The sequence below is a fragment of the Adiantum capillus-veneris genome, chromosome 11, assembly GCF_014529385.1.
Source record: "Adiantum capillus-veneris isolate H3 chromosome 11, ASM1452938v2, whole genome shotgun sequence".
In the NCBI taxonomy this organism is placed as follows: Eukaryota; Viridiplantae; Streptophyta; class Polypodiopsida; order Polypodiales; family Pteridaceae; genus Adiantum; species Adiantum capillus-veneris.
In genome coordinates this window covers 130214047-130224185 of record NC_140941.1, presented here as the reverse complement: position 1 = coordinate 130224185, position 10139 = coordinate 130214047, and positions in this window count along the sequence as shown.

The following is a 10139-nucleotide window of genomic DNA, read 5'->3' as shown; positions in this document are numbered from 1 at the left end:
AAAATGATGCAACGCCACAATCAGACTCAAGAAGAAGTTCGAAATATGCAAGAAGCAATAAACCAATATTATGCGGACGCCGCAGAAGTAGAGGAATGGGCTACACGTTGACGGCAAGAGCAAGAACAGCGGGAAGCTTCATAGGTGCAAGAAGCATGGGAAGCCATGGAAGAGGCCCATGATTTCAAGTGACGTGAAAGGATGCTCGAGACTAGCGTCCCCAGAGGCAGAGATAGCAGCAACCGAAGCAGAGGGCAAGGGAGCAACCTGAGCAGAGGGCAAGGGACAAGTGGCACAAACCGGGGGAGAGGATAGGGGACGAGTGGCACAAACCGGGGGAGAGGACAGTAGTAGCAGAGAAAGGGAGAAAATTACTTGTATAAATCTTGACAGAAACAACACAATATGTAAAGTTTTGAAACATTGAAAATGTACATTTTTGAAACGACCGCCAAAAAATGTCTCTGCATTAGTCATTTTGAAGAGTACATCATTGTTTGCATGGCATCAAAGCTCTTTGCGTGCACAAGGTATGTGACCTAGCTTCCGGTGGAAGCAATTAAGTGAAGTGTATTTGTTAGTGACTCCTTGCACAATGTTGTTTTCTCCTTGCGCCTTGGAATCCAAAAAGAAGAAAAAGTTAGATTCTGTCATAGTGTATTAAAAACAATCAAAATTTATCGATTTAGTAAGCACCTTTCTATTGTTGAGACTGAATGCATACAATTCCGACAAAAGTGGAAGTTCTTCACATGTAAGATCTATCCTGAGCTGTGCAAGAGTTGTGCTTGACATTGTCTCCATCACAGTAAGTAGGAAGTCTCGAAAGTAGAGCTCCATTGATAAAGGTTTGTTCTCGAGGCTGTTCTCTGTATCTTAGTCGAGTGGAATAAGCTGCCCACTAAGAAGATGATATCTAATATAGTAAAACGATACTAAGAAATTTTGAGAGCTTATAATGAACTTGCAAATTATGGACTTCTTTTGCAAAATACAGATTTTGTTATGTGATTGTTTCCTATCCCAGTTATCATCTAAAAAGTCCAAACAGCTCTCAGACTTGCAAATGAACATTGTTGCGGTAGTTCTTATTTGCTCATCGAAGAAAAAATCTACAAACACTTCAAGAGGCATAAATAGTGCAAGCCGAACTATTTTTGTGGCAATTGAATACTTGAGGGACTTTTGTATATCCTGAAACAACTTATTCCTAAAGCTTTCACTAGTTTGCGAAGCAGGCAAGGACCAATCCTTGCTGTCAAAGGATGGAAGTGACAAAGGAGCTACACGACCCCAACCAATGGAAGTTCTCGGTTCCACATATGACATATCATAAAAGAAAATTCCATTATCTGCAAGTTTCTTGTGTTGTCTTCCTTAGTACATTTGCTCACCAAGAAACGCATGGAAAGCATCAAAAATCCCAACTATGCTCTCAATTGGTTTCCAATCTGTCATGTTCGATGGATAAATATCTGAAACATACCCAAGATGATATCTACCACTTAATATTCGAATATAATCATGCACTAAGCGAGATGCTGAAATAACTTACAGTTGGGTCGATGCCTTGGAAAACTTGGAAAGCATGTTGTATGAGGACCTCTTTCACCCGCTTGCTTTATGCACACACTTCAAACTCTTTAGCTTGACCCTTGAAAGCCTCCACGAAATCATTGCGTTGCCTCCTCTTCCTCCTCCTAGTTTGCAGTAGAACCCAACTTCTTATAGTTATTCGAGATGGAATCCATGCTTAATCGTCTGTAGTATAACTGTTAAAAATGCTAACAATCAATGGTAGTGCTAGGCCTTCGAGAAGTAGACATGGTGTGCAGTAGAATGAATACACAGACAGGTTGGCACAAATATGAAAAGGGGAAGAAGTTTTGAGAGGCAAGTAGAGTTACTCAAAGTCATATTTGGGCGGGAACAAAGATACTAGATAGAGTCTTCAATGAAAGTTCTGAAATTCCTCGGTACAGAGTTAGTACGACTTACGACATTTATGCCTTAAAAGCGTGAAATTGTGCAATTTGATGAACCAAAATAATATTTCCTCCCTTTTTTTTAAAGAGCTTGACTCCAAAATGTTTATTTTCAATGTAACGTTAGCCTCTTCCTCATTGGTCGAGCGCCACTCTCTCTCTCTAGAACTGAAAGGCCCAAAAGTGAGTCCAGATTTCTCCCAATGGATATCCAATATTGAAGTGGTTCATGATTTTTACACACTGGTAAACACTTTCTATGCCAATGCTGATGATCGTGTAAGATGCATAAAAGAAATGTCCTCCTTTTGATTGAAAGAAGGTCTATTTTCAAACTCTCTTGTTCAACAAATGGCAAAAGAGAAGCCTGCATGGAAATGGTGGATGATGAATGGTGGATAATACTATGCTTTGTTGCACAACCTTGCAATGAAGGTTTTAAGCAAGTGTTTTTTGAATTCAAGATCACCAAAGAGATTGGAGCATGTACAAATATATTCACAACACTACTCACATTTGACTTCTTGTAGATCGTGCAGATAAACTTGTTTACATGTATTGCAATGAAAAACTTATGTGGCACATTGAAAGCAAAGAATATGAAGAATATATGCCTAGATGGATATATGATTGCTATGATGTAGAAGAGGAACACTTTGATGTTGGAAATATGATGTGCACAAGCCTTAAGCTAGAGGAAAATCTTGAAATTGACTCAGACGAGTTAATCAAGTATGCAACAAAGTAGACATAGATGAAAGAATCTTGGAAAATGATGAAAATGAAGATTAAGCAACAATTTCTTTGAATTTGCAAAAGAGTGCCATAAATAAAAGATTACAATTAGTTTTTCTCTTGGAATAGATTTCAAAGTACACTAGGAGTTCCCTCTTGCGATCCCGGTGGTTTGTATTCATTGGCCATACCAAGTATGATATATAGGCCTTCATTAATTGCTGCACTGCACAATGCACATGTGGATATATTTTGCATTTCCCTCACCAAGCATATAAGATGGTAATAGTGTCCACATGGAAACATATAATGGCCTCTCCAACCGTCAAAAACTTTGTAGCATAGGGGACATTGGTTGGACTCATCTGTATTTTGTGATATTATAATGACTACTTCTGTGCATAGGGAACACGAGATGAGTTTTTGCTCATCGGTGAAGAGCATGGTGGTCGCAAAGATAGTGAGAGATACAACTATTACAAGACAAAACACTTAATACACATCCATATCTTTTGAAATAAATACAGAAACATAGTGTCAGACAATAGCAACAAGAATATTAATTGTACATCAAGAAAAACATCACATTGCTATCCATTTACACTAAAATGAGAGTTAAATAATAGTAGCTAGACCATTAATTATACCTCAAGATATATCATAATAGCAGACACTTAGCACGCATCCATATCTTTCAAAGAAAAAAGCAAAAAAACAAAAAAAAATCAAACAATAGTACATCAAGAAAAACATCACATTGCTATCCATTTACACTAAAATGAGTGTGTGTGTGTGTGTGTGTGTGTGTGTGTGTGTGTGTGTGTGTGTGTGTGTGTGTGTGTGTGTGTGAGAGAGAGAGAGAGAGAGAGAGAGAGGATATTAGAAAGCATTTAGAGTAGTTTCTTAAAATTTTAAAACTAGACAAAAGTAATGTTTGGAATTGTTTTATATTTTCATGGAGGGAAACATAGAGAGTTGCACTACATATCATTTTACAATCTTGAAAATAGAGTAACAAAGAGTAGCTTTTTAGGGATTTTTAAGTTGATTTATATTTAGAGAGAGAGAGAGAGGGAGAGATCCAGACTACATCTTGAACCAATCTTTATAATTACTTCATGTTGTAGGCATAGAGAATAAATTTTTGAGGTTTATTTATATTTTGAAAGTGTCATAAAGAGAAATAGAGTGAATTATATGTAGTATTTTCAATTGTTTTATAGGTTCTTAATAAGAGAGAGAGAGAGAGAGGGAGAGAGAGATTGCATGGCAGGAATCTTTATTTTTTTGAATATAGAGATAGAGAGAGACTAGATGATATGTCATAAATTTTAGAGGTTCATCAAATTGAAGAGGAAGATAATATGAAATAAACTACGATCCAAGAAATACTTAGGCCGCGTTACCGGTGAACATGAGAAGTTGTTAGTATGTTAATAACATGCTCACAAGTGTTATTACAAAAAAAAATTGTGATCATGTAATTATGAAATCCCTAATCAACATAGACCTCTAGCTCAACCTTAGGTTGGGTTCACACTGCTTGGAGGAAGAGAAGGTGACATGGCCATTGCTCCTTGTCCATGAACATAGATTGGAGATAGGGGCATTGCTCCTTGGTCATGAATGTAGATTGGCAAATGAAGAAGAAAGAAAGCCATTTTGAACTCATCAAAGAGCTTGAGAGACCTTCCATCTTGGATAACAATCTTCTTCCAACTCTCCCTTGCAAAAAATTTGATTGAGAGCTCAAGGGCAAATCAATTGGAAAGTCAAGTGGTAGAATTTCCCCCATCTAGCCACCTCTCTCTCTCTCTCTCTCTCTCTCTCTCTCTCTCTCTCTCTCTCTCTCTCTCTCTCTCTCTCTCTCTCTCTCTCTCTCTATATATATATATATATATATATATATATATATATATATATATATATATATATATTCATCAAAGCCTATCTCCACCTCTTACAATAAAAATGCATTAAGTGTCAACCTTGAATGAAAGATGAATCCAAATACCTCTTTCCTCGCTTAAATCTCCACCCAAAAGCTAGCAAGGTATGCTTCTGAGAAGTTTCTTGGGAAAAAAATGGTGTGCTAGACCAACAAGCATGATAGACTTATGAAAGGGAAAAACATTCCTTAATGATCTTTGTATTCAAAATTTCTTGTTGTCGTATGTAGCATCATCACCGAAGGTGACGATAATCCCACTCGTCTTTTGAAAGAATAGGGAGCCCATAGGAGCCTTCTTAATACTTCTCTACGGAGGTCTAAAGTGGTTGAGTCTACATAGGGTGACACTCCCAGTAGCAACTCTTGGATAGCCCATTGAAGCCATTATATTGATGATCTACCTTAGCCTGAAACCCATTTTCATGTCATTTACTATGAGCACTATGTGAAAAACCAAGCTCATGATGTGTTTTGGGTTTTTTGGTTTGATTTGTGGTTTATGCTATAAGTTAATGATGACAAAGAGGCCCAATGTGCCAAGCTCTTCACGTCAATCATGATGTAGGACCAGGCATGGGCCTTCATGGTAGAGGACTTGATTAACAAGAAAAATTTGAATTCTAAGGGTGACGAGAGGAAAAATCTAGAGGTTCACAACAAGCTTCTTGCCCCTCAATGGTCTAGTTTAAGATTCGGGGGCACAATAGGCAAGATCATTCAAAAGTGTAATAGAGAGTCAGAGGCACTGGAATGGGGAGAGGTGACAAAATACTTCCACAAATCCATCTCTCATTGGTCCCCGTGGCTCTCAAAGGTGGGATGTGTATAGCTTAACCCATTTTGGAGAGAGGTAGATAGGAAGGTCAACAATAAAGGGCTCAGTCATCTAGGCCATCAGTGGGATAACAAGAACATGATCTAGAAAGATGCCGACCTCCTGGCTACCCAATTTCTTATAAGTGAGACCGAAAGATTTTTGGTCACTGGAGTCTTAGATGGGTTGGACAAGTATTGTATTTTGATGTGTCAGTCTGCGTTTGAATGGAAGGCCTACCGGTGACCCAAGAATAGATCTCTATGAAAATCAAAGACCAAAGACATGTATTATTGTCTCTTGGCCTTGCCAGAGTCACTTACATCCCCTCAACAAGCTCTAGGGTAAGCAATGGCCGGATGGTGGTTAGTAGCAACATTTGGATCCCTAAATGGCCTCTGACAATGACAATTTTTCTTTGGAAGTTCTATGGGGGCCTATGCCAATAGGAGCGAAGATTGTGGCTAGATGGATTGTATCCGATAGGTTTTCTGGTTGCAAAGTGGCAAGTGAGGACCTGGTGCACCTCTTCAAGGAGTGCCTGACTATATGTGGGTTGGCAGGGAACACGTGCAAATGGATACAAAAAACCTGGAAGATTGGGTTCTCAAGAACAACCTAATCTTGGGCGGTAGGGGGATGAAAAGCCAAGTGCTACTCATTTTCATGCAAATTGTCAGATTCTCCTACTAAAAGAAAATATGGAATAAAGTAAAGAATTGATTGCTTCATTTTGTAAAACAAAAGACCATGATGAATGGTATTGGGCCATCAGCATGATGCTAGTTAATTGAGGATAGCCTGAGTCATCTGTGTGCATTTTGAATGCCCTCTTGTATCTATCTAGTCATGTGGATGCTCTGGCTCAGATTGTGAGCAGGTCTAGTCTTGTAATTGTTTTATTTTCTTAATATAACATCACTCATTCCTGTGAATTCTGAAAAAAAAAGTTAATGATGACAAATATATGTTGAAAGGTATGCCAAATGAAGTATTGAATGAGGCTAGAGTCAAATTTGTAGTTAATCTGATACATTTTACTGAGTTGATGTGGTACACTTAATGGTATGCATGCTAGATAAGACAAGAAGAATATGGTCATATACAATTTTTGCATATACATCTATTTGAATGAATGAGTTTTGTCACTATGGTCATGTAGGATGTCTTTGATGTCCAAATGTTGATGTTCAATTGGATCAAGAATGGAGCGAATACAGTTGATTTTTCTCTATTTATGACTTTTGTGGTACTTGAACGCGTGCCAAATTGGTGCAAAGATGGAGATTTTGGCCAATTTGTAGGCCCAATCTTGTGATAAGGCAACAATCATCAAGCTCAAGACTTGATCAGGTTTTACTGCTCCCAGTTTGGGCTGAAATTGGAATGATTATGACTAAAAAGCTCTTTTAAGGTCATTTGTGAGTAATTTTTTAAGCTTCAAAGTGTTCACTCAGCCCTAGGGGCTCACTTTTTATGTAATGCCATTTGTGAATCAACAGCCCAAGAACTGTCAAGTGCCAAAAAAATTGCTTCTACAAGATTACAACTTAACATATTTACATATTACCTTAGCTATGGAGCTAAGCCATATAATGTTCCTTTTGACCTTCCTAAGCTAACATGTTCAATTGCTTGCAATTGAATCACAAAATTTCCAAAAAAAAAGACATATACTTTGAGATTCATTTCTAGCATGTCTAACAAGATCCATTGCTTGCATGCGTTAGATTTTTAATGTTCAAGTAGGAATTAATGTTTAAATAGATTCTACTCATACTGGTCCCATTTGTATTTGTTAGGTAGAATCTGTCAAGATTGCAAAGAGATAAGTTAATCTATCTATGGTTTTTGTTCTCGCTTTTGTGAGAACAAACAAAAACCACGTCAGTTGAAGAAAAGAGACCAGAGGTTTGCACGCGGAAAACATGAATACAAACAACGCATGAATTCATAATTTGACAAGTCAACAATTCATTGGTAGTTCAAAATTCATTAGAGTCACCAAAATGATGTCGCCTTATAACATTGATTCCATGTACATGTCTTGTCTCTTTGAGAGCTCATATCTTCATGTATATAAAACTACATGTTGTTCCTATTGAGAACATTGGAAAGCCTGCATATGAGCACGTTGAGTCTATTTAGCTAGAGGTTTAGGGATAGAACTTCACTTTCTAGCAATGAGACATGCTACTCTAATTTATCTATTTGCTTCCATTAGGTACATAGTTATTGAATGGAGCATTCATTTATCTCAGTTGTTGTACAATATGCACCCTGACAAATGGTCGATTAGTGTCTCCACATAGCTCTTCAATATCTCTACAATTATATCCAGTCCTTTGAAGCTGCGGGTTGTCAAAAATTGTATATTCATAAGATTTACACAAATGTTTTCCACAGTGGCATCCTTTAAGGATCCAACTCTCCATTTGACCGGAACATGGTTCAGTAGGAGGTTCAATGAAATCAAGGATAACATCTTGATTTTTCAGATTGTTGTCTCTTTGTAACCATTTTATGTAACCAGCCCATATCTAACATAGCATATAGACTCTATTTAGAACTCACTTGAGTATACTAAATGAGTTATCACAATGAGAAGGTGTCGCAAATAATACCACTTCTCACTTTCCATGAAAGTAACATGCTATTGCGGGAATCACACCACCCAAAAAGTACATGCAACACAACCTAGATCAACATAATGTCAATCAAGGACATAGATAACATGATAGATGCATGAAGGAAATCTCTTTAGCTCGTCAATCTGAGACTATCCCATGCATACAACACTCTGGAAGGCAAACTAAACCACAGTCTATAATCTCACTACTCTCAACTACACCAAGTAACCCACACACACACAAACGAAAGGAAACTCACTAAACCATATTAGAATCGTAATAAACTTAAGGAACAACATCCCCTCACTAGGTCTTAACTGAGGTGACGTCAGTTAACAAAAGCTGCTAAAAGACTAAAGACGTATAAAAACATATCAAGGATGAACACAAAGAAGCAATGAAGATTGGAGTAACACATTTTAACATTTTCCAAAATGGCCATGTATTGTAAATTCCCGATTTATTCCAAGCCATTGTAATATTTTTAATGAGTTACACACTCAATGGGAGTTCCAATCTGTAAAGAACACGTCAGCTAGTGTGCCTAGGTTGCAGATTCAATAAGTGGTGGGGCCCTAAAGGCCTTGGGCGTTCGGACATTGCATATTTTACCCTAGGTATATAAGGCAGTGTGTAAACAAATTAGGGTTCTCAAGATCATTTGTTGAGACCACACTTTGGTGAGATCTCTTGAGGTGTGTGGCTATGGAATCCTTGAGCTTCTCCTTGCTCATGTGCCTTGATTAACACTAATCAATGTTTAATTCTCTTTCACTATGCCTCTCGCATACTTCTTCTCATTGCTAATGATGCTTTGATTAGCTAGATTGTAACTAATTAGTCATTATACCCTCTATAATCTTGTGTGATTTCCCTCTTTTGCTTGTGTGTGCATGTAGGTTTGATTGGAGTGTGGTTCTCGATATATCTATGTGTGTGCACTATTTTGCCCTTGTTTGTGCACCTAAAAATCAATGTGTGCTTAATGATTTTTCAATTGTGATAATTGATTTGTGTTGTGGTCATGCCATCTATAGATTTGTGAATCTAAATTGCAATTTTGACAAGATAAACCCTTTTGTGTGTGCACCTAAAAATTGGTAACAACTGCCAAGTATTAGTGTGTGTGTGTGTGTGTGTGTGTGTGTGTGTGTGTGTACACTTGCAAAGTGCTTAATGTGCATGATTAATTCAATGTTTGATTGCATATTTGATGTATGTAATGGTTAATTGCTACATTTTGAAGCTCAAAATAGGGGTTTACACACTCCAAATGCGTCAAATTTTGACCTAATTTTGTCGGTTTAATTGCCTCATTTTGATTTTTATTTTGATAAAATAATTTGGCAATTGAATTGATGTGACTATTGTGATTTGATTTGATTGCACTAATCCCCTATATGTGGAGAAATTTTGATTTTTTTTGAGGTATTTTTCAAAAAAAAAATCAAATTTTTTGTAATTTTTAGTAATTTTTGCATTGATTTTTGCTTAATTCGGTAAAAAAATTATATCTTGCGATCTTAACGAGCTATTTTGTGTTTGCTCATTTATGACATCATTTTGAGCGCATTTGTGCCCTCCTTAGTTGAGTTTTAAGCGTTTCGCTATTTTCGAGGGCCGGGTTGTTGATTTTGTCGTAATTGATATTTTCGACAAAAACAACTATTTTTGGTGTGCTTATGCATGTCAAGAGTGTTCAGTTGTGTTTGCCAATGATAAATGGAGATTTCTAGAATTTTCCAAAAAAAAAAGGATTTTTTGGATTTTTGGATGATTTTTTTCGGCTAATTTTCGGACAAATTTCACAAAAAAATACTAGAAATAAGGGGAGAGGAGTCGAAAAAAGGGATAAAAAAGAAAAAAAGCCGCCAAAATTTCACACTGCAAGCAAGAAAGTCAAAAATCAAACGAGCGATAAGAGAAAGCTAGAAATAACAAAAAAACGTGAAAAACGTAGCGAAGCAAGAAGTAAGCCAGTCATGAAATCCAAAAAATTATCGAAAAAGCAAAAATCAAGAAGG